Source organism: Triticum urartu, chromosome 5 (assembly GCF_003073215.2).
Source record: "Triticum urartu cultivar G1812 chromosome 5, Tu2.1, whole genome shotgun sequence".
Classification (NCBI taxonomy): domain Eukaryota; kingdom Viridiplantae; phylum Streptophyta; class Magnoliopsida; order Poales; family Poaceae; genus Triticum; species Triticum urartu.
This window is the reverse complement of record NC_053026.1, coordinates 159,160,777-159,172,330: the sequence shown is the minus strand read 5'-3', so window position 1 is coordinate 159,172,330 and position 11,554 is coordinate 159,160,777. Positions and strand designations below refer to the sequence as shown.

Here is an 11,554-nt window from a genome sequence, read left to right as displayed (position 1 = left end):
CATGGTTGGGTATTATGGGAACCCCTTGACAGTTCGCTTTGAATAAAACTCCTCCAGCAAGGCCCAACCTTGGTTTTACCATTCGCCACCTAGTCTTTTTCCCTTGGGAGTCGCGCATCCCGAGGGTCAACTTTATTTTAACTCCCCGGGCCAGTGCTTGTCTAAGTGTTGGTCCAAACTGAGCGATGTCCGGTGGCTACCAGGGGAAACTCTGGGCTGGCCTACCCGACGTCTTGATCATCCGGTGTGCCCTGAAAACGAGATATGTGCAGCTCCTATCGAGATTTGTCGGCACATCTGGGTGGTCTTGCTGGACTTGTTTTACCATTGTCGAGGATGTCTTGTAACCGGGATTCCGAGCCTGATCGGGTCTTCCTGTGAGAAGGAATATCCTTCGTTGACCGTGAGAGCTTGTGATGGGCTAAGTTGGGAAACCCCTGCAGGGATTGATCTTTCGAAAGTCGTGCCTGCGGTTATGGGCAGATGGGAATTTTTTAATGTCCGGTTGTAGAGAACCTAAACTTAACTTAATTAAAATGCATCAACCGCGTGTGTAACCGTGATGGTCTCTTCTCGGCGGAGTCCGGGAAGTGAACACGGTGTTGGAGTAATGTTTGACGTAGGTTGTTCTAGGATCACTTCTTGATCATATACTTTCTCGACCATGCTTTTGCCTTCTCTTCTCGCTCTTATTTGCGTATGTTAGCCACCATATATGGTAGTGGCTTGCTGCAACTCCACCTCATACCTTTACCTTATCCATAAGCTTAAATAGTCTTGATCGCGAGGGTGTGAGATTGCTGAGTCCCCATGACTCACAGATACTCCCAAAACCAGCTTGCAGGTGCCGTTGAACCGCGCAGGTGACGCAACCAAGCTCAAGGTGGAGCTCGATGAAGATTGTGTTCGCTATGTTGTTCCGTTTCCAGTTGATCAGTAGTGGAGCCCAGTTGGGACGTTCGGGGATCTGTGTAGCTTTTGGGGTAGTCTTCTTCATTTTGGTTCCGTAGTCGAACCTTGAGTGTATTTGGATGAATGTAATGTTATTTATGTTATTTGTGTGACGTGGCGAGTGTAAGCCAACTATGTATCTTTTTCCCTTATGTATTACATGGGTTGTGTGAAGATTACCTCACTTGCGACATTGCTTTCAATGCGGTTATGCCTCTAAGTCGTGCTTCGACACGTGGGAGATATAGCCGCATCGAGGGCGTTACACAATGCATGTTTGATGACGAACGTGAGATAGCTTCCTCTTACGGCCTTCAGTTTTTTTTCTACGTTTTACATGCACTACTACACCTGTAATGTGAAATTTTCGAGAATTCTAGAGGTCATTTGACCTTTTGAAGATACTAGTGGACCCGTTGCGCCATTTGGCGCAGAGACCTGTTGATTCGATGTTAGCGATGAAAAGGAATCCATAGTTTAGTTGATATAGTTACGGATACGCACATATGACAAAAATTTAATCTTTCTTACATGGGAAAAACAGGGCTTGTTATCAACAACAGATGTATATACACAATTAAATTTGGTAACATAGAGCTCTATTTGAAACAAAATGTATGTAACAAATCTAATCCTCTTTAGTAGGAAAAAAATGGTATTTTATTGTCTATAATGAGATGTATATACAGATTCTAATTTAGTAGCACAAAGTTATATATTCTATAAGATGTGAACGACGGACATCACATCCAGAGATATTCACATCAGCAACAAAGTTGTCTACACTCCATGTGAACAATGTGGTTTGTTGAGGCGGCCGTTTCGGGAGCGTTGATTTCTAAGCAAGTCCAAGTGATGACAATGATAGACACTCAGTGGTCATTTGCGGAGGGCATAATCAATGCAAGTCCTACATATTTTCCTTGCGAAGCTCGTCTTCAAAGTCGGAGTTGTCGATTGTTCGCGTGTTTAGCCATCTGTTAGCATGTGGCCAGGTTGGCCAGTGGTACCCATATTTTGTGAGTTGAGTTGCATTGGTTTTAGCCCGGTTTTCCTCAATAAACGAGCAATTCTCACTATCTTTTTAATCAATGAAAATGACAAGTCTTTTGCCTCATTTCAAAATATATAAAAAAAACATCAGCGACAAATAACATCCTTGGGCCGGCACCTGACGAAGTTGAAACGACATTGTTCCGCGCCTTCCAAATATGCGAAGGATATTATCAATGTTGTCTTGGGCTGGCAGCCCTTCGGGTGGCATCAGTTGCCAAACAAAGGAGAGATTAGTAGGAATCAAAACGCCAAGGATTGACCAAATCACAACAACAAAATTGCGGTCATTTTTTTCATATATACATGGAGTGTCAGGTCATAGCATTGCTTAAGCGGACTAAAATTCAGGAGAATGGATGAGAATACAAATGATGTAAAGTCAGGTCTCGGTTTAAAATGGGCATAAGAAAGTAGTATTTCAGTAGAGTTGTATCGGAATGCACAAAGGTTAGTAATTGCAATACTAATTTACTCAAGAGCTGCACAATTTACTCAAGTAAGAGCTGCTCAATTTTGTCGTTAAAACAAACTGTAATAGGATCATGGGAATTAGTTGTTGATGTGTACACACCTTCACAATTATAACTCTATGTAACAATGCACAAAGGAGTAGCATCTACAATATTAATTTACTCAAGGAAGAACTGGTCAATTATGTCATTAGAACAAACTGTAATAGGATGGTGCAAATTCTGTAAACCTTGATCGGGGTGCATAGTACCTTCCAAAGCCTATTAACATCAAGATTTAATAAGGCAAGAGAAAAATGATTGTAACTATCTTCTAATTGTTCAAACATATGAGAAAGCTTAGAGAATCCGTCCTGCTGCCTTTTTCTCCAATGTTCTCTTTTCCTTCTCTTTACCTGCAAAAATGAAGCATGTTCCACAAACTGGCAAAATCAGTGTTGTTAACAACAAACTTCCCTATTATAAGAGGTATTCTGGAAGTATTTATGGTAATTAAATTCAGGAAAGACCAAAAGCATAATAATTTAGCAGCCCTGTATAAGACTCGTTTCAATCCTCATGGTGCATCTCGAAGCCCTGCAATCGAAACTGAAACATCACTCCTCACTGAAATCTAACACCAGTCGATCTAACTAATCGAGCAAGTAGCAGTCCTGCACTGAAACCCCTAAACACCAGTTCAGTTATCCATATTATACACAGCCCTGCTACTACAAAATCTGAAAAATGAGAAACTGGACCCTCAGCAACAACTGACATAAAGGCTAAACCAGAACAATCAACCATTACTTCTGTCGTGGCACAAAATTTCTAATAGAATCACATCTAAGAATATCAATTGGAAGGAGAGAAAGCAACTATAGGAATTCATGGTGGCAGATAAAGCAAATAAAATAATATTGTTCAGGAAACGAGATAATATCGGGGACACGAAAGGTTGTTCTGAGATGTTCCAGACAATCTAACAGTTAGACAACACACACAAAAAAAGGTTGAATCAAAGACAAACTAAAAACCAGATTACAATATAAACTGGTTACCTTTCTTTGCTTAGGCAAAGGCCGACATGAACATTAGAAACCAAATTGAACTTATCTTTTTCTGTGTAGTAAAAAACTGAACAAGTGTCTGTGTTTTTCATCGAAAGAAAAAAATGCTAGGAGAGTAATATGCTTATGGCAGAATTAACATTGATAGCAGAAGAAGATACATACGGGAAATGTTGGACTAAATTTAGCCATGGGACATATTCAAAAATTGGTGAGCATTGACAGCCAACCAAGCAAATGAAGGAATATCCCCGCCAAAATCAAGAACAGTAAATTAGCATCTAGAAGTATATAAAAACAAACATTCCGCTTGGAAGAGTGTTATCTCAGTATGATAAATAACTGGGACTAAAGAAGGTAACCATGTAGAGTGTCACACCTAAGGGCATTTTCTTAAGTACGTCTCTAGTAATACAACTCACTATTGATTGATTTAACTAAGGTATTCTATAGTTGGGTATTTATAGAGGAAAATCACTATGCTTTTTTACCAGCGAATGGAGAGAAACTGAAAGATTTGTGTTTTTAATTGCAAGAACTAACCACATTAGGCTGCTGTGCAGTTTTATTGTCAATGGAAGACGCTACAGCTGAGCGAAATTGGCTTTGGATTTCTTCTACCTGCTGCTCCCTCCTACAACAATTATTTAGAACAACAAATAAGATATAAGATAACTATGAGATGAGAGAAGGGCACACTAAAGAAGCACGTCCGTAGGAATGTATCTAATAATATAGATGCTACCAATCAATAGAACTAAAATACTCAAGCATTTGGGATCAGCTAGATCTGTGCGTACATCACCAAATTGGAAGTTTAGTTACTTGTGGTTCGCTTGATAGTAGTTGCGGGTTTTCATGCGCTGAAGTAAAAGAACAGACCAGCAGTGACCAAACATAAGCACAACCATCCCCCGCAATTCGAGTTCTACCCCAGAAAGTACACACACGTCCTCTGCGAACTCACACATATACGAAAGTGTCATAAAGGACACTGCGCTACGCCACTACCACGGCTTCCAAAACATGTATAAAGACTGAAATATGCGGACACATCCTGCTCACCCGCATGCATGAAATATAAGCAGCATAAAGCCGAACAATACACAACGCCCTGCCAGATCTAGAAAAGCATTTTAGCTAGACAGAAAGCAAGCAAACCTTGAGGAGCAGAACAAAGATGCAACAAAGCACGAGTTCGAGAGACAGCAACAGTGCAACACAAGAGATCATAGAACCTACTAAATACATGGATATGAAGTGGTCAGAGTACCAGCATGCTATGGAACAGAGAACAGACATGTAAAAGAAGATTTGTTCCGTAGACAAATAAAAGAACAGTCCATTTACGTGAGTTGGAGAGGAGAAGCAGGCTAGCAGAGCAGCCAAGATGGAAGAGCATACCAAGGACAAGCAGAACCAAATGCAAAAATGAAATGAATAAACCAAATAGAGATCAATTTTCACCTGAACCAGTAGATACAGTCCTAAAGGTATGCATCCTAGTAGGTCCTACAAAAACTACAAGAAATCAGAGGATGGAACTTGACTGCCTTCTATATCATTTGGAGCTAGAAAAATTGCGACGAACCACTAATCCCTACTAAAACTAACTATCATTCCCCTGTGATATATGGATATATTAGAAAGTGGAGCAGATCACCTCTCAGTTTTGTTTCATCGTGGGAAAGCTGTCATCCATGTGCATCAGTGATTTCTCACTTGTTCTTCATAACGAAAATATATACATATAAGTATATAAGATCACCAGCAGTCCTCATGTAAGGCACTTTTCAGGTTACCACTGTAAGGCAATAGAAGCCATTCTCTTAATGTTCATGCAAATAATTAATCGTCCAAAATGGAAGTAGCTGACCAATTACAAATAGCTGAAAAACAATACTAACTCCGAACATTTAGCTACCACATGGTATGGTAAGAACAGGATAACATGATAAAGGTAAACTGCTAAATGCGTATAAATTGAATCAGAGAGCAACGTAATACATGGGCATCCGAAAACAGAAGGTAAATTCTACAATGAGATTCTGTCATGGAAACTGAATAAATTTACAATATGGGCTTCCAAGGTATCATATGATATGTATGAAGCTAAATTCAAGTGTCTAATTATGAATTCAAATAAAAAAATCATGTGGTGTCTAGCCTTAAGTTTCTTCCATTATTTTACAGTTCAAAGCTTAGAAATATTCAGTAAATGATGTACTGAAACGAAGTGACTGTCATCTTTTTCTTACCTAATTCAGAATCTTCAACCTTACGTACAGATCATGCCATCAGTCCATGCCAACAATAGAGCTCTCTCCTCATCCCTAAAGAAATGAAAAACAACAAATGGTTGTCATCATTTTCTTACCTAACTCAGAATCTCCAAAGTTACATACAAATCATGCCATCCGTCCACATAAAAAAATTCAACCATACCACTTGTGGAAATGATGCAATCACTGCCAACAATAGAGTTCTCTCCTTATATCCCTAAAAATGAAAGACAAACAAATCAAAATTTATGTCTAAAAGCACACTCAAATAAGCAAATCCTAGGCAGTATGCACCATGGATTGATCAAAGTGCAAGAAATCAGAGGCAATATGCAGCATGGCTTGATCAGAGTGCAAGCCAACAAGAGGAGAAGAGAAAGGCCAGAACCTGCAAGCTGAAGAAGCAGAGCATGTCATTGAGGCAAGGAACGAGAGAAATCTGAATCGCCCGGTCCGTCGTCTCGGAAGGCGATGACCACAAGCATATCTTCTTCCACCCCCGCGTCTTTGCCCTCTTCCTCGACCTTCATCTCCTCCCGTGCTGCTACTCTGGTGCGCCTCTTCCCACGACAGCGCCCGACGGAATTTGCCGGTCAGCATCGGCGGATCTGTCTTCCCCATCTTCCTCATCGTGGACCACTCAGCTAGCTCCAAGGAAGAGGAGATGGAGAATCGAAGGGGAGGAAGAGGGCCACGGTGGTGGTCGAGAGCAGGAGAGGGGGAGATATGTGAATGTCCGGCGTCGGCCGGAGACCCTCTCCCATCCACCGTCACACCTCCCTCTCCTCTTTCATCTCTGTTTCTCCCTCCTCTTCTTCCTTTCTCTCTCTCCCTCATATTTTCTCTCCTACAGGGACCGGTCCACAGCACTAGATCGAATCGAGTGCCCCGGCCATCGTATTTTGCCTGCAGATCGCCGCCGCTACCAGAGATGCCCGCCGCCACGCCCGCACGCCTCGGATGCGGCCAGATCCGCTACTCCTCCACACCAGCGAGATGACCCGGTGGCGGCTGACGAGGGAGGAGAGAGTGGTGCTGCGCTGCGCTGTGGGGGTCGAGGGGAAAGAGGGCTGGGTTTGTGGAGTGGCGGCTCTGGCGTGGAACCACGCCGAAGCAGGGCAGCAACGCTCTGGTGAGCGAGGAAAGGGCAGTTTCACCCAGTAAAGTTTCGCCCAGCCAATCGGGAGGGACCCCAGGCCCACCAGTCATGAACCTCAAAAATCAACCATGATGCTTGCTCGGTTGACCAGATTCAACGTGATCGAATGGCCAGGAACATCCCAATCCGAGGGAGCTACAATCCGTGTAGGAGGGTCGGCTAGCATCTTTATAGGTTTAAATTTAAGTGATTTTCTAGCCATTTAATGATAGTAATTCAAATTTAAACTACATCTACATGCAACGCCTAACCATAACGGTTTGAAAAATCATATTTGTGTACTTGTGTGCTACTTAATTCCATGTGCAGTAAATTAGAAGGAATTTTCAAACATATTTGCCTCACGATATGGACACATGCATATGTATGCATTGAGTGACATGGCATTTTAATTCCAAAAAAAATAAAAAATATCAGAAACACATGAAACCTTGGTTGATGTACTGTCATGCAACCAAGATGATGTTGTTAAAATTTTGGCATGTTTGACGAAAGTTTGGACACACACCCCCCACAAACCGGAGCAACTCACAAGAAGGCTCATGGTTCCGAGAGGGAACAGTGCATGTTTGATGAAAAACTGGAGATAGCTTCCTCTTACGGCCTTCAATTTTTTTCTACATCTAACATACACTACTACAACTGTAGTGTGAAATTTTGGAAAATTTTAGGGACCATTTGACCTTTTAAAGACATTTAAGTGATTTTCTAGCCATTTAATGATCGTAATTCAAATTTGAACTATATCTACATGCAACGCCTAACCATAACAGTTTGAAAAATCATATTTGTGTACTTGTGTGCGAGTTAATTCCATGTGTAGTAAATTAGAATGAATTTTCAAACATATTTGTCTCACGATATGGACACATGCATATGTATGCATTGAGTGACATGGCATTTTAATTCCAAAAAATTTAAAAAATATCAGAAAACACATGAAACCTTGGTTGATGTAATGTCATGCCACCAAGATGATGTTGTTCAAAATTTGGCATGTTTGACGAAAGTTTGGACACACACCCCCCACAAACCGAAGCAACTCATAAGAAGGCTTGTGGTTCCAAGAGGGAACAGTGCATGTTTGATGACAAACTGGAGATAACTTCCTCTTACGGCCTTCAATTTTTTTCTACATCTAACATGCACTACTACAACTGTAATGTGAAATTTTGGAAAATTCTAGGGGCCATTTGACCTTTTAAAGACATTTAAGTGATTTTCTAGCCATTTAATGACAGTATTTCAAATTTGAAATAGATCTACATGGAACGCCTAACCATAACAGTTTGAAAAAAAATATTTGTGTACTTGTGTGCGAGTTAATTTCATGTGCAGTTAATTAGAAGAAATTTTCAAACATATTTATCTCACGACATCGATACATGCATACGTTTGCATGCAGTGACATGGCATTTGAATTCCAAACAATCAAAAAAATCAAAAACATGTGAAACCTTACTTGATGTAATATCATGCCACCAAGATGTTGTGGTAAAAAAATTGGCATATTTGATGAAAGTTTGGGCACACACCCCTCATAAACCAGAGCAACTCACTAGAAGGCTCGTGGTTCCGAGAGGGAACAATGCATGTTTGATGACGAATTGAAGATAGCTTCCTCTTACGGTCTTCAATTTTTTCTACGTCTAACCTGCACTACTACAACTGTAATGTGAAATTTTGGAAAATTCTAGGGGTCATTTGACCTTTTAAAGACATGTAAGTGATTTTATAGGCATTTAATGATAGTAATTTAAATTTGAACTACGTCTACATGCAACGCCTAACCGTAATGGCTTGAAAAATCATATTTGTGTACTTGTGTATGAGTTACTTCCATGTGCAGTAAATTAGAAGGACTTTTCAAACATATTTGTCTCGGGACATGGACACATGCATATGTATGCATGGAGTGACATGGCATTCTAATTCCAAAAAATTATTAAAATATTAGAAACACATGAAACCTTGCTTCATGTAATGTAATGCCACCAAGATAATGTGGTAAAAAATGGGCATGTTTGGTGAAAGTTTGTACACACACCCCTCATAAACTAGAGCAACTCACTAGAAGGCTCGTCGTTCCGAGAGGGAACAATGCATATTTGATGACGAACGGGAGATAGCTTCCTCTTACAGCCTTCAATTTTTTCAACATTTTACGTGCACTAGTACAACTGTAATGTGAAATTTTCGAGAATTCTAGGGGTCATTTGACCTTTTAAAGACATTTAAGTGATTTTCTAGCCATTTAATGATCGTAATTCCAATTTGAACTACATCTACATGCAACGCCTAACCAGAACGGTTTGAAAAATCATATTTGTGTACTTGTGTGCGAGTTAATTCCATGTGCAGTAAATTAGAAGGAGTTTTAAAACATATTTTCCTCACGATGGACACATGCATATCTATGCATTGAGTGACATGGCATTTTAATTCCAAAAAAATTAAAAAAACATCAGAAACACATGAAACCTTGGTTGATGTACTGTCATGCAACCCAGATGATGTTGTTAAAAATTTGGCATGTTTGACGAAAGTTTGGACAAACACCCCTCACAAACCGGAGCAACTCACAAGAAGGCTCGTGGTTCCGAGAGGGAACAATGCATGCTTGATGACGAACGGGAGATAGCTTCGTCTTATGGCCTTCAATTTTTTTCTATGTTTTACGTGCACTACTACAACTGTAATGTGAAATTTTCGAGAATTCTAGGGGTCATCTGACCTTTTAAATACATTTAAGTGATTTTTTAACCATTTAATGATCGTAATTCAAATTTGAACTACATCTACATGCAACGCCTAACCATAATGGTTTGAAAAATCATATTTGTGTACTTGTGTGCGAGTTAATTCCATGTGCAGTAAATTAGAAGGAATTTCCAAACATATTTGTCTCACGATATGGACACATGCATATGTTTGCTTGGAGTGACATGGCATTTAAATTCCAAAAAATGAAAAAAAATCATTAGCATGTGAAACCTTGCTTGATGTAATGTCATGCCACCAAGATATTGTGGTAAAAACTTGCCTTGTTTGACGATAGTTTGGACACACACCCCTCATAAACCAGAGCAACTTACTAGACGGCTCGTGGTTCCAAGAGGGAACAATGCATGTTTGATGACGAACTGAAGATAGCTTCCTCTTACGGCCTTCAATTTTTTTCTATGTCTAACGTGCACTACTACAACTGTAATGTGAAATTTTGGAAAATTCTAGGGGTCATTTGACCTTTTAAAGACATGTAAGTGATTTTCTAGGCATTAAATGATAGTAATTCAAATTTGAACTACATCTACATGCAACGCCTAACCGTAATGGTTTGAAAAATCATATTTGTGTACTTGTGTGCGAGTTAATTCCATGTGTAGTAAATTACAAGGACTTTTCAAACATATTTGTCTCACAACATGGACACATGCATATGTATGCATGGAGTGACATGGCATTCTAATTCCAAAAAAATATTAAAATATTAGAAACACGTGAAACCTTGCTTCATGTAATGTAGTGCCACCAAGATGGTGTGGTAAAAAATTGGCATGTTTGATAAAAGCTTGGACACACACCCCTCATAAACCAGAGCAACTCACTAGAAGGCTCGTGGTTCCGAGAGGGAACAATGCATGCTTGATGACGAACGAGAGATAGCTTCATCTTATGGCCTTCAATTTTTTTTCTACGTTTTACGTGCACTACTACAACTGTAATGAGAAATTTTCGAGAATTCTAGGGGTCATTTGACCTTTTAAATACATTTAAGTGATTTTTTAGCCATTTAATGATCGTAATTCAAATTTGAACTACATCTACATGCAACGCCTAACCATAATGGTTTGAAAAATCATATTTGTGAACTTGTGTGCGAGTTAATTCCATGTGCAGTAAATTAGAAGGAATTTTCAAACATATTTGTCTCACGATATGGACACATGCATATGTTTTCTTGGAGTGACATGGCATTTAAATTCCAAAAAATGAAAAAAAAATCATTAGCATGTGAAACCTTGCTTGATGTAATGTCATGCCACCAAGATATTGTGGTAAAAACTTGCCTTGTTTGACGATAGTTTGGACACACACAACTCATAAACCAGAGCAACTTACTAGACGGCTCGTGGTTCCAAGAGGGAACAATGCATGTTTGATGACGAACTGAAGATAGCTTCCTCTTACGGCTTTCAATTTTTTTCTATGTCTAATGTGCACTACTACAACTGTAATGTGAAATTTTGGAAAATTCTAGGGGTCATTTGACGTTTTAAAGACATGTAAGTGATTTTCTAGGCATTTAATGACAGTAATTCAAATTTGAACTACATCTACATGCAACGCCTAACCTTAATGGTTTGAAAAATCATATTTGTGTACTTGTGTGTGAGTTAATTCCATGTGTAGTAAATTACAAGGACTTTTCAAACATATTTGTCTCACGACATGGACACATGCATATGTATGCATGGAGTGACATGTCATTCTAATTCCAAAAAAATATTAAAATATTAGAAACACGTGGAACCTTGCTTCATGTAATGTAGTGCCACCAAGATGATGTGGTAAAAAATTGGCATG

At 39.6% G+C, this 11,554-nt stretch overlaps 1 long non-coding RNA gene across 7 annotated transcripts; it reads right to left on the bottom strand.

Moving 5' to 3' along the window:
* Positions 1 to 2,617: 2,617 nt before the first annotated feature.
* LOC125508261 lies at positions 2,618 to 6,950 on the bottom strand. 7 transcript variants are annotated; one of them, XR_007283328.1, is made up of 7 exons: positions 6,197 to 6,950; positions 5,972 to 6,025; positions 5,785 to 5,859; positions 5,190 to 5,330; positions 4,994 to 5,038; positions 4,070 to 4,160; positions 2,618 to 3,053 (listed from the first exon to the last, which is right to left on the bottom strand). It is a non-coding gene; the product is annotated as an uncharacterized LOC125508261 (long non-coding RNA). The 7 variants fall into 7 exon arrangements; XR_007283332.1 differs by having other exon boundaries at positions 2,618 to 2,899; XR_007283329.1 differs by having other exon boundaries at positions 2,618 to 2,872.
* Between the last annotated feature and the right edge of the window lie 4,604 nt (positions 6,951 to 11,554).